A 13,924-nucleotide genomic window follows, 5' to 3' on the forward strand; every position below is an offset into this window, starting at 1 on the left:
TGCATGCGAGAAATTAACGCCAAATCAATAGGACGCACAGCATAGCTCACTCAGCAGAGGCCACAAGCAAGGATGATCATTCCACCAGGTGCTGACTGCCTTCCAATCCTCATCGCTGGGCCGAAGACAAAGCGAGGATCTACAGACAGCTTCAGGACTCGAGAGCTGGCGACAGAAATTGACTGACTGACTAATACCTACCGACCTGCCCTGCAGCGAATACAACGGAAGAATCAATGCGACGTTTAGAGCACTTAGCCTGTGCTAAGTTCCACATGTGTCTGCATTCACAGTGCATTTCATGATGTTTGAAGTTGATCATGGGGAATGTGGCGAGGTATACAATACGCCGTGGCTGTTAATCATCACCATCCCCAAAAATAAAATGAAAGCAAAAAACCCACGACGTTTCGATCGCAACACAAGCGGTCTTCATCTCTCCGCCTGATGAAGACAGCTTGTGTTGCGATAGAAACGCCGTGGGGGTTTTTATGTTATTATTTCTTTTCTATTTACGTGACTTTACCGAAAGAACCAAGAATATGAATTCCTGCAGTCACAAAAGTTTTAAGTAAAAAAAAATCCCCAAGTATGTGAATTTCATAGAGGTCCGCAATGAGCAATTGCCTGGCTTTTGCACGTACTTAAGCCCATTTTTATATAGAGAGGTCATTGGTATTGGCAAAGTGAACAACATTATACATCAAAAGTATGTGGGCTCGGGCAGGTTACGGTCACTCGAAGAGGCGATGGCCGAGACTAATCACGGAGTGACAGCCAAACTGGGGAAACACACACCCGGGCAGGAGAAATCCGGCACGGATGGGTTGGTTGCATCGCGAGGCCGTGAGAGGCGGCGACGGCTTGGCGAGGGCCTTTCAACCAGCAGTGGATAGACCAAGGCTAATGATGTCGTTGAAAGGTGCTTTGAGTTCCGTCCGAGTGTGTTGCGTGCGGCTTTAATCGTTGCGCGAGCGGCTAGGGGATTATGCCGGGGGTTCTCTGAGTAAATATCGCAGCTGGGGAACTTTTTCCTACTGCCAGGCTGCGAGTAGCAACAACAACAATATAAACCTCACTAAACAAAGCTCTGTATCTAGAACGCAGCCACAGATGTACTGCCTACCCACGTGTAAATACACGCTGACAAGGGGTGACAGTTCACGCCAATGACGCAGTGTTCGCGAAATCCATTCTGATGTAAGCGATGTGTAAATAGTGTAATTTGTTTAATGAATGAATAAACGATAATAATTAAACAATTCCATGGAACTAAAATTTTCCACTTTTTTTTCACGAGACAGGGGTGTTTTTCTTCTTCTTCTTCCTCCTCCTCCTGGCATGGGTCCCGCTGGTGTGGAGGTCATCAACCCCCACATCTACCCCGCGGTTCTTCACATCCTGGTTTACCACTTCGAACCACGGCTTTCGAATTTAACAAATCATTTGGTGATGCTGTTGCTGCTGCGTTGGCAGTGACGCACAAGCACCAATTAACAACAAAAACTGAACACATTCGTCAATAACACTGTAGCTTTAAAAATAACAAAATATATAATAGGTGACGTTTCGGGCAATGACCCTTCTTCACAACGCATAGGCCAGAGAGGTAAGAGTATGTTTGTTTTGCCTATCGGTCTCCACTCTGTTGCTTCCACGTCCATCACGTTCCTTCCGATGTGGTGTTCCCTACTTCTCTCGACGTGTCCTAGCCAACCGAGTGAACTTTCATTCAACCCGTCTGGAACGCGGTGAAGTCTCCCCATTGTTGTACTCAACATAACACACATGGGTCTCAGAGCCACCACCACGGAGATCCTGAGATTCAAATCCGAGTACAATTGGCCAGCTGTGATTGGTTAAACCGGATCTCTCAATGGTAGCGAGTTGATGGTCTCAGCCTGTCTCAGCAAATGGCTACAAACACACCAAATAAAGACAAAGATCCCCCGTATAGCCTTGACAGACTGTTGGGGCAAGTGCAGTTAGCGAGCACCTATGAAGGCCGGCATGGCACACGAGGGGGTGGTTTAACACGTGGGAGGCTTTCGTGACCAATATCATCCATAATAGAGGTTTTTGGGTTAGATCGCGTAAATATATCAATGTGTCGTTGAAACCCGCCACCACCCGACACAGCCAACTAGTAAGGGTAAACAGAACGTGGCCAATTCGTCACTAGTACAGCACACCGGTGTGTTGAAGGGCCAAGCCACAACATTTACAAACTGATTACGACGTTTCGCCAGTAATAACAACCAGCTTCATCAGGCGACAGCCAGATTTGTTGAGAAGTCCACCTGTTTCGTTCCTTACATAGAGGAGGCGTAGATGTGGTGACCACGCTTCTGCGCTCTTGCGCAATGATGGGGGGGGGGGATTACTGAGAGAACGTACATTATGCATGTGCATTATGCGAGCCCTTTGAACTTGTCCTTCCTGTCTATTGTGTTTAGTGAAATAGCCCTACCAACGGTAACCCTTATTGAAGCACGCTGCCCTTTGTAGGCATGCATTTAAATAATGCATTATTGAATTATTCGCTTCCATGCAGCACTAAGGCGGTAGCTATCCAAACGGTTAAAGTTATTTTGATTTCTTTCAATTTCAATAGATTCTATAATTAGTCTTGACCAGTAGTCGCTGGTTTTGCACAGAACTTCAACATTATCAAAATCAATTGAGTGTCCTTGTTGGCACGCGTGTTCTGCTACTGCTGACAGTTGCATTTGAGAGAATTTAATATTTATCTGATGTTCTTTTAGTCTCGTGCTGATCATTCGTCCTGATGAAGCTAGATGTAATTACTGGCGAAACGTCGTACTCAGTTGGTAAATGTTGTAGCTTGGCTCTCCAACACACCGGTGTGCTGTACTAGTGACGAATTGGCCACGTTCTGTTTACGTGACAACCCTTACTAGTTGGCTGTGTCGGGTGGTGGCGGGGTTTAACGACACATTTATATATTTACGCGATCTAACCCAACAAACCTCTATTATGGAGGGGGTGGTTGGCCAGCACCCCGTCCTTTGTCTCCCCAGTGGCGATGTCTTACACACCGCACCAGGTATGAGGCTGAGTCGACCTAGGGGGATCCTCAGGACCCGGTTCAGATAATCGTCACTTGGTGTTGGCCGTGAGCGGGAATCGAACTCGGGTCGCCGGGTTCGTAGAGCAGCGTAGCGCTCACCGCTGCCGCTCCCTTTGCGCGCCACGTGTGCACGGAACCACCCACACCGCCCCCCTCGCCCCATTCCCAAGCAGCGCAATAACCCAAGCGCGGCGCATTTCTCAAACACAGCTGCATTGGCCCAACTCATCGGGGGGAAAAGAAAAAAAAACCCTCCACGTGCCACCGTCGCGGGCAATTTCCAAAGCCGATTTGTGGGCTGCCCGCTAATTGATGGCCGTTAAATTAGTCGCGGTGACACCTGCGCGCAGGCGAGGCGGATCCCACTCCGACTGGTCGACATCGCGGGGGGTCGCGCCAGCACAGGGGAGGAGCTCAGCAAACACAGGTGTGAGTTGCGGGAAGGTCACTCACTCATCTTGGGGGGGGGCGCGGGGGTCACGCGAGACGCGTCGCGGATGTACACGAGAAGGAGCTGGTGGTGGACGTGTAGGAGTTGGTGGTGGTGGTGATGGTGGTGGTCGTGGTAGTGAAGGAGGTGGTGGTGGACGTGGCAGTGGTGATGGTGGTGGTCGTGGTGGTGAAGGTGGTGGAGGTGGACGTGGCAGTGGTGATGGTGGTGGTGGACGTGGTGGTGAAGGTGGTGGTGGAGGTGGTGGAGGAGGAGGTGGACGTCGAGGAGTTGGTGGTGGTGGACGTGGAGGAGTTGGTGGTGATGGTGGTGGAGGTGGACGTGGAGTTGGTGGTGGACGTAGTGGTGGTGGACGTGTAGGAGTTGGTGGTGGTGGTGGTGGTGGTGATGGTCATGGTAGTGAAGGAGGTGGTGGTGGACGTGGCAGTGGTGATGGTGGTGATGGTCGTGGTGGTGAAGGTGGTGGAGGTGGACGTGGCAGTGGTGATGGTGGTGGTGGAGGTGGACGTGGTGGTGAAGGTGGTGGTGGAGGTGGTGGAGGTGGACGTCGAGGAGTTGGTGGTGGTGGACGTGGAGGAGTTGGTGGTGATGGTGGTGGTGGTGGACGTAGTGGTGGTGGACGTGTAGGAGTTGGTGGTGGTGGTGATGGTGGTGGTCGTGGTAGTGAAGGAGGTGGTGGTGGAGGTGGACGTGGCAGTGGTGATGGTGGTGATGGTGGTGGTCGTGGTGGTGAAGGTGGTGGTGGAGGTGGTGGAGGTGGACGTCGAGGAGTTGGTGGTGGTGGACGTGGAGGAGTTGGTGGTGATGGTGGTGGAGGTGGACGTGGAGTTGGTGGTGGAGGTGGGCATGGTGGTGATGGTGGACGTGTAGGAGTTGGTGGTGGTGGCCAAGCACCCGTCTGTTGATCCAGCTCTTTGAAGGCGAGGATTGATCATCGAATATCCGTATTTTTAGGTATCTGTTTACGGATATCGAGTATCAACTTCCAAAGCTCATGGAATCAACGCTCTAAATAGGGCCTGGGACGAATATTGGTTGATTAATCGACTCAAGCGAATTATCGACTTCTTTGTCATGTTATGGTCGATTGCTCATGCCCTTTAAAAAAATAGTGGCTGCTCTCAATGCCATGCCTCCGGAAAGAGGGAAACCCCCTGCAAGCTCCGCCCAGCGCAACGCGGATGAGAATTTGGTGCAGCATGGGCGCGTAGTACAGTACAACAATGGATTTAGCTGCGTTTCCCGGCACAGGTAACGACAGCGGACTCCCATTTGTCTCCCTAAATCTGACGACATTCTCCCTTTACGATGGCCAACGCAACCACGCGACCCGCGCGGCGTGGAAGAGGCCTTCATCCAGCCGTGGATTGACAGACAACTGCTGTACATATCGACAGTCTTCATTCTCTACTGACTCCTAAAGACAGCATCAACAGTAGCAGCAGCAGCTGCACGGAAAGCCCTTGCACGTGTGTGGCGATCTATGAGTGGTCCACCCAACCCCGGCTCACAGCCAGCGGATGCGCACGTGTCTTTAGCATTCATGAGTAATTAGTCCAAATCGCGTCGCTCCTCTCCTCCTCCTCGACGCGCCCGCATCAGCTCCCCGCTGTGCGGACCGCAGAGCCACTGCCTCGATTAAGCAGTGGCTCGTGATCCCCCTGCCCTCCCCACCCCCCTTCTGATATAGACATCTGTAGTGGGGGTGGGGGGGGGTACCGATGACTTTATGTTGGGCGGTGGGCGGCAATAGCAATAGGATAACATATGTTTGGTTATTTCGGTAAAATCACGTAGATATAAAATTAAAACATTTAAATAAGAAATTATTTTATAATAAAAGAAAATTAAAAAATATTTGTTTTATTTTTCTTTTCTGCAGTCACGAACGTTTTAAGTCAAAATCCAATAGGATAATTTTGGTATGGAGCCGATGAGCGGGGTCGGCTACGTACGGTGCGAAAGAAGTTCAACATACGTGCGCAAAGCTTGTGAGATTCAACGCGTAGAATAGAGAAGAGGGGGCAGAGAGACGAGCGGAGATACACGCACACACACGCGCAGGGGTGAGACACACAGGGAGGAGTCATTAAGAGAAACAGTGAGACACGATGATTTCGACCGAGATGCTGACATATATGATAGAGTTACAGAAAGACGCATGGAGACAGACAAAGGGAAGAAAACAGACACAAACACGAATAGAGTCACAGGGAGACACAGACACAAAGATCGGCCTTGTAGCCATAACAGACTGTTGTGGCAAGTGTTGTTAGCGAGCACCTGTGAAGGCCGCCACGGTACGCGAGGGGGTTGGTGGTCAACATCACGCCCGGCCGCCTTTGTCTCCCCAGTGGCGATCTTTACACACCGCACACCAGGTACTCATTTTAGGCCGAGTCAACCCTGGGTGGGGGGAGGACCATATTTAAATCGTCACTGGTGTTGGCCGTGAGCCGTGAGCGGGAATCGAACCCGGGTCGCCGGGTTCATAGCGCAGCGTAGCGCTAACCGCTACACCACCGCTCCCCGGAGACAGAGACACACACACGGGAAGAGATGAGCAAAGAGACTGAGACGACGGAGACGCTGAGACACACGTACATAGACACACGCGGGCATCATCACAAACACTTTTTTTTTTTTGGCTAGACCAAAGAGTCCCAATGGAATCCCACGCCTGTGCGCGTGCACACATTTCCATGGAGAGCGGCCACTGGCCATGAGGATCGGGGGGAGGAGTGGGGGTAAGGGGGGGGACGTGGGGGGGTGGAGGAGGGGGGGGTGGTAATACCTGAATGACCCCTAATGGGCTGCGGAGAGGAGCGACGGATGAGCGCGCGCATCTCGCGAATAGAGACAGCGTGAGGCCTCTTCATCCCAGAGAGCGCCACAAAGAGGTGCTAATTGCGAGGAGGTTGGGAGGGCGACAGCCGTCACATCCTGCACCCCCCCCCCCCCTCCTACACCCCCCCCAACTCATCCCCCCCAACCCCCCTCCTTCCCCCCCCCGGGGTCGTCACTAATCCACACTTCCAAACACATTTGCAATAAACACCTCTGGAGCGCGGGTAGAACATTGGTGGGGGGGGGGGAGTTGCTGTTCGCGTTAATTGATAATAGTCGCGCCGTTATTAAGGCGCGACTCGTTGCCACGCGCCTTAACTTCCACCAGACGGGGGCTTCGTAGTGTCTGGGTGCATAACGCGGACAACGATCGCCCGTACACACCTCTTCACCGGGCTGTTCGGGCTCGTACTGTTTGCGAGCGCCTATTAAGACCGGCGTGGCACGACCCCCGCGAAGGCATGCTGTGACCAGCCACGCCGGCCGCTGTGGCCAGCCACACCGGCCGGCCACCTCTGCTTTCCCCAATGCCGACCTTTAACAAGCTCACCGCAACAGGTACTCATTTGAGGCTGAGTCGACCTATGGGAGGCCCCAGAACCGGCACAAATACCCCGCCCGGGGCCGGCTATCGAACTCGGGTTGCCGAGTTTCGTGGCGCGACGCGCTAACCACTGCGCCACCGCTCCCCCAGAACAATAGATTACGCGCGCAGCGCAGAAGTGTGAAGGTGACATGCAATGTCTAATTCATAAATCTATCGTGAATACGTCTCTCCGCATAAAACCATATAATAGCATGTTTGCAAAACACGTCCAGCGGCGTAAATGAAACACGCTTGAAGCAATCGAGGTCACAATGATCATTTAAGTCATTAAGCCTCTTAAGAAGCCGTCGAAACAAATTGCTGTGTGGTTTGTGCGTGTGTGCACAGTTGTGCAGTGGGTCGACTCAGCCTGAAATGTGTACCTGGTGCGGTGTGTAAACATCGCCACTGGGGGGGATAAAGGCGGCCGGGCGTGGTGTTGGCCACCCACCCCCTCGTGTGCCGTGCCGGCCTTTATGGGTGCTCGCTGACAGCACTTGCCCCTACAGTCTGTTAAGGACTGTACGGGGGATCTTTGTCTTGCATTGGTTAGCGCACCTCGCTACGGCCACCTGAGTTCGATTCTCGCTCACGGCCAAAATGAGTGACGAATATCTTGAAACGGGCCTCTGCCTTAACTGAGAATCTCGCGCGGGTGTGGAAAAAAAATCGGCACTGGGGAAGACAAAGGCGGCCAGGAGTGGTGCTGGCCACACGACCTAATAGGTGCTCACTGTACGGGGTATCTTTGTATTTGTACAGCGTTTCGAATGGGCAGTGATTGCGCAATGCCATTGAGGTCTCAATGCATTCACGGCTGCGCATCCCCTCCCCCTCTCGCCTCTCCCGCCCCCCTCGTATTAATCCGGAGACATCCTGTGTCCAGCGGCAGAGCGGAAGAGAAGGACAAGGTGCTCAGCTGTGTGTGGTGGTGGGGGCGATTGGCGAGAGATCGCGCGGAGGTTCGCGAGTGTCGGCGTGAGACGGCTAAGCGAGGGCTGCTCTGCAGACGGCGACACTCGGTGAGCCCACAAGGCTGGATTCTCACGCGCAATTGCCATCGGCATTATGATGCACGGTCTATCCGCTGCTGGATGAGGCCCTTATACCCCCACGCTGTTACCCGGCTCGTGGGGAATGGTTGACCAGAACTTGGCTGAGCGAACCTGGCAATGCGGGCTGATGAAGCGAGCGACAGACAACAACACAGCGGTGCAGTACAACAATGGGAGTTCACCGCATTGCCACCTAATGGACGCAGCGTAGCGAGTCCCACAGCCTGCAGCACCTGTTATGCATGATGGTCGCGACCCGACTCCCTTCAATATTGACCTGTGTATGTGTCATGGAGAGCATAGCGGAGGCGCTGTGTGGCCATCATCATCATCAACACAACCGTTATCATCATCACCACCACCATCGCTCTCGTCGACAATGTCACAGTCACCAGCGGCGTCGTCGTGCCCGCAGTCTGACCACTCAACGCGTGGTGGAGTCTATGGGCCGGGGGCAAGAAATCTCTACCCCGTAAGGTGGCAACAGCTTGAATCGAACCCATTCGTTTACAGAGAATGATCATTTCCGTATATTTCTAGGAGAGCCACAGTACGTCGTATTACTCAGGGAGGGTCCTGCTGCTGATGCTTCATTGCGTTTTTATTTTAAGATGTTCTCAGCCAATTAATAATAATAAATAATTATACTTTCGTTTTGTACAGCTTCATTCATGCCAACAGCATCCCAAACGCTGTACGTTAATTATCTATGAGGGCCAAATGTCATATACGCGGTTGGCTACGTACGGCGCGAAAGAAGTCAAACACACACACACCAAGCAAATGAAAACCCGACTACCAAGCAAAAATAATAATTAAGAAATGGCATCAAAACAAAAAAGCATAACCAACAACAAAAGTTATCACCGCAACGAATGATGAGTTGCGTTCATTATTATTATTATCATACGTGTGTAAAGAAATCGGAGCACCCACAGAACACCCACGCCTTGCGAGAGGGGGACAACACTCACTCGCCGTACAGATGAAAACAGATGGCGACGAGTCCACTTGCTGTACTGCCTTCTACTGGCGAGCCAGGGGTATGGCACCGTGTCCTCGACGCCCGTGGCAGGGGCGTTTCACAGCATCTGTGTGGTGATTCACCAACCCTGGCTGCTGCCTCCAATAGTTTTCAGTTTCATTTATTTTGAAGTTTCATTTATTAGGTATAACCCTGTGAGCCATGCGGCTCTTGACTCGGGCGCAACCGCAACAAACAAAAACATGAACAAGAAACATCTTAAAGTAACTACACGCAACAACAAAAATCCAGGAAAAAACAGCTAAAGTCTTCCAGAAAAAAACACCGCATTTCAACGCTGCGTGCAAAAAGCCCAGTGGGATGCAAGTCAAACAATAACAACAACCACAAGACAATAGTGCGGGATCACAGGCAGCCACCGTGAATAGCCACCACCGCGTTGCAAATACGAACGAATGACTTGATAACTCCACACATCTCAAATGGTGATCACGTAAAGGCACTGTTGGCGGCCACATTCATAAATTGCCACCACTGAAATGGTGCCAACCTCAGGTGCTACCGACAAGTGGGCTCGTCTGTGCTGGGCTCCACACGAGGGGCCGTCTGATTGAGAGAGCGGTGATTCTGGTGACGGTGGATGGCGATGGTAGTGATGATGGTGCTGGTTGTGGAGGCGATGGCGACGGTGACGAAGATGATGCTGGTGGTGATGCTGGTGGTGCCAGGATGGTCCCATTTGTTAGAGTGACCCGAGTGGGGGAGTTGGTGGTGGTGCTAAGTGGGTGGCAGCCCCCCGTAGGGTCCAGGGAACGGGGGCTATACGGGAGCTGATCCACCTCCTGCCAAGGGCTCAACACCCACCCCCTTCTTTGACTGTTAAAGATGCACGTGAAGAGACATATTGTCAGCAATCGTCGGAGATGGCTGCACAAATGAGTAGAATTAAGCGACGGGCGTCCCAGCCTTTCCTCATCTACATTGGGGGTGAGAGGTGATGATGTTGGTGGTGGTGGTGGCGGTAGTGCAGTGGTTAGCGAGTCGAGTTCGATGCCCGTTCACGGCCAACACCAGTGACGATTATCTGAACCGGTCCTGGGCCTCCCCTAGGTCGACTCAGCCTCAAATGAGTACCTGATGGGGTGTGTAAAACATCGCCACCGGGGAGACAAAGGCGGCTCGGCCTGGTGTTGGCCATTAACCCGTCGTGTGTCGTTTCGGCCTTCAAAGGTGCTCGCTAAGAGCCACTTGCCCCAACAGTCTGTTACAGGCTCCACGGGGGATCAGAAGCAGAAGCAGGTGGTCGCTTTCGTTTGGTGGGATCGGTTTAAGGGTTGGTCGCTTTGTTGGCGACCCACACCTGGTCACCGAGAGGACACGAACTTTTGGCCCGGGAGAGAAGAGGGGAGGGCGAGGTGAGGAGAGGTGAGGAGATGGGGGTGGAGGTAGCCTCTCACCCGCTTTTATCGGCCCTGGTTTCGCTTCACCTGCCAGAGTAAACACTCGCGCGCTCTCTCTCTCTCTACACCCATGCGCTTTGTATACATAACCCCCTTTATCACTCCACTGCTGGATGAATACCTCCCGAAGCTGTGTCGGTTGTGGGGGTTGTTTGGACCATACTTCGCCGTGATGGTGGGTGAAAGGGGCTTGGGGTGCCCAGTATCGGTTCAGATGTCATCGCCCACTGATGTTAGCCGTGGCCGAGTATCGAACGGAGGAAGCCCGGGTCCTCGCTGGTTGGTAGGAGTGTTTACATTGCTTGGTAAAGCATACAAAACGTAGGGTACATAAACAAAGCTGTTAATGATGCAAAGAATCATGGTTTAAAATCGATTAGTATGCCCCCGATAAATGAACCAATGTTTAACTAAATTATTTTCATCACACAATATTTTTCATTCTCTCGGCTGATATTTTGCCAAATCAAGTGCAGGATCCAATTTCATGGGACGATGTTTTTTTTCTTCTCCTTCGTGTATTCACTGGTGACCGGGCTGAAACCATCGGACTCACTGCACTTGAAACCCGGCAAAAAACCCCACGGGGAGCATTCAACCCGGACTCGAACGCAGCTCCTCAGCGGTGCGTGGCGGCTGTCTCCGACACGGCCATTGTGAACCCGCCGTTGTCGCCAGGCCCAGCTAAAACAGACCGGCTTAACATATTAAGTCTCTGAAACAAATGAGTCAGCTCAATAATCCCCATTGTTTCTGGGAGCCCCGAGTCCCGACAGAATTCCGATAGCAAGTCGCCACGCGTCCCAGTCTCTCGGTTACAGCGCGGATTTAATGGAGACTCTGATAACCGCGTCCCTATTATCAGCCCAATCAGCACCGTGGGCTCATTCATGCGCATTCAATAAACATTTGCTTGCGCGACTGCAGTTACCCCCCCCCCTGCCCCCCCCCACGTGAATCGCCGTCCATTGCGGGGGGCAGGAGAGGTTGGAGCGCATGGAGCAAAATCCATTGCTGTTCTGCACTTCTGTGCTTCCAGCCTCAACAAGGCACACCGGCCTTCAGCAAACCTCGCATTGTCCGGCGTGGAGTCAAAGGATCCCCGCACGGCGTGACAAAGACCACCATCCAGCAGTGCGACTGATATATGCCCTGTGTGTGCATTCAGGCGCACGGGCTAAGCGTATTGTATATACATTCGGCTCGTAGCTAGTAGCGGAGCAGACTTAACCTAGACTTCCATTGGCGATATGAAGTTCACACCCTTCCAAAGAGTGGCGTGGAACTTTGAGCCATTGGATATTTGATGTCCTGTGTAGATGACTTAACAGATCTGCAAACAATCCAGAATCAAAACGTTCGTTGTGGCTAAAAAAATCATTCTTGTAACGAAACAGCTCACCATTATATCCGATTTGCACAGTTGACTACATGCGGTGCGAAAGAAGTTCAACATCCATACAGACACTGCGTCCGTAAATGCGGGAATACAAAAATGGAAGAAGAAAAATCCCACCGTGTTTGGATTTTCAAATCTGATGTCAATGTTGGAATGCGGCGAACTTGGGAACAAGCACAGACACTCCCTCTCTCAGTTTAACTCGTAGTAAGGATTTCGCGACAAATATCATCCACAATACAGGATTTGTTTGTGGTTATATTCTTCTTCTTCTTTCGTATGGCATTGTGAAAAGCAACAGTTTTTATTTTTTGTTAATTATTTTTTGTTTGTCATGAATGTCATAAATGAATTAAAAGGTTCCTCGTGTGCAGTCCAATGATGTGGGGTTGACGCAGTGTGGATTTCAGCGATAGCGCCAGGATGTGCATTGATGGAGCATCGTGGTTAGATCGCGTAAAGAGGCCGAGCTTCGAGTTTCCAAAACTAAAAAGTTCAACAATATTTATTATTGTTATCTTATACATTTTAGAGGCCAGAAACATCGAAACGTTTCGTTTTCGGATATGTATAGTTATTAGCGAATAGTTTGCTATATATGCATCAAATGTAAGATGTTTCGTCGTTACAGAATATCGTGAACAATTACATCAGTCGCGCACTCCCCGTACGATCTGCTGGGTATATATGTATAACAAACAAACACAATTGCGGATTTGTGTATTACAATTAAGAATATATTTTTTATATAAGAAAGGTGTTTGGGTTAGATCGCGTTATTTATAAATGTTTCGTAACCCTCCACGACCCGACTCGGCCAAACAGTAAAAATTGTGTCACGTTTACAAAGGACAAATAGTCCATATTTTGGATATCATTGTTCGGTCACGACACTGAAACAAATATCCATTCGGTGCTGTCGCAGAAAGCAGAGCACCGCCTTGTGCGGGGTTATCTGCATCTGGAAGGTGCTAGCACACAACTGCTTGTGAGGCCCCCCTTCACTCGCTCTCTTGCGCACACGAGGTACGGCGTGTATGTATCGTGGACTTCTTTCGCACCGTACGTAGCCAACCGTGCTAACCGGAGTTGCAGGAGGGGTTTGGAACAAAAAAACTAAACACAAAAAGCAGTTATAAAAGAAATTCGTTCTTGGCGGTGCTAGATTAATTAAATATTTATCGGGTGACTGTCAACCCGGTATTTTTGTTTCACCCCCCCCCACCGTAACGCTTCCAACATCAGCGCTGTCGTGGACAATATCAGCACTGCGACAAAACGAGTAAGCACAACAATGAGCCTCCTTCCCAACATGCGTCTCGCCATGTACACGCGCAATAATTTGACACATCCCATTTGTTTTTGTATTTCTAACAACAGCAAAATGTCAGCTTTGGAAGTTAGTTAAAACAAAAATCTAACGCAATCACAATTTCATTGTGCAGTCATCGGTGACTGGATTGGAACCATAAAACTCGCTTAGGTTTTGAGAACCCCGGTTTAATGCCTTGCCTCCGATTAGCTATACTTACGGTGCGAAAAACGTTCAACATCATTGCCGGATTATCCTAGTAGCAAAAGTAGCTACATTTGCTACGGGTCCCGCACTTTCAAGGGCCCCGCGCTAAACGCTTTCAAGCTATCAATTCCGGTTCAGTGATTCTGCACCCGCTATATTATTGTAGTACTATACTGCCTTCACAACTTTTATGAACGACTGGGTGTTTAAGATTAGAGATTTGTCGTATCAATCTGGCTGTATAGCAAGTGAAAAAATACAATTTTAAAAATTTGTGTTTTAATATTTACGTGTTTTTTTAAATGTAGGGCCCCTGTATAACATATACCCACTCACAGCTTAAAGTGAGGCTTTTTCACTTCAACGCTGTCCTCTGAACAGGTTGGTCCCTTCACCTGATGAAGGCCACTTGTGTTGTGGCCGAAACGTCGTGATTTTTGTTTATTTTTTTTTACCTACGTGACTTTACCGAATAGAACCAAAGAGTATATGCTACATGCCCCGGCACTGTTCAACATACACACATAATCA

Source organism: Petromyzon marinus, chromosome 33 (genome assembly GCF_048934315.1).
Source record: "Petromyzon marinus isolate PM22_M1 ecotype Great Lakes invasive population chromosome 33, UKy_Petmar_22M1.pri1.0, whole genome shotgun sequence".
NCBI lineage: Eukaryota > Metazoa > Chordata > Hyperoartia > Petromyzontiformes > Petromyzontidae > Petromyzon > Petromyzon marinus.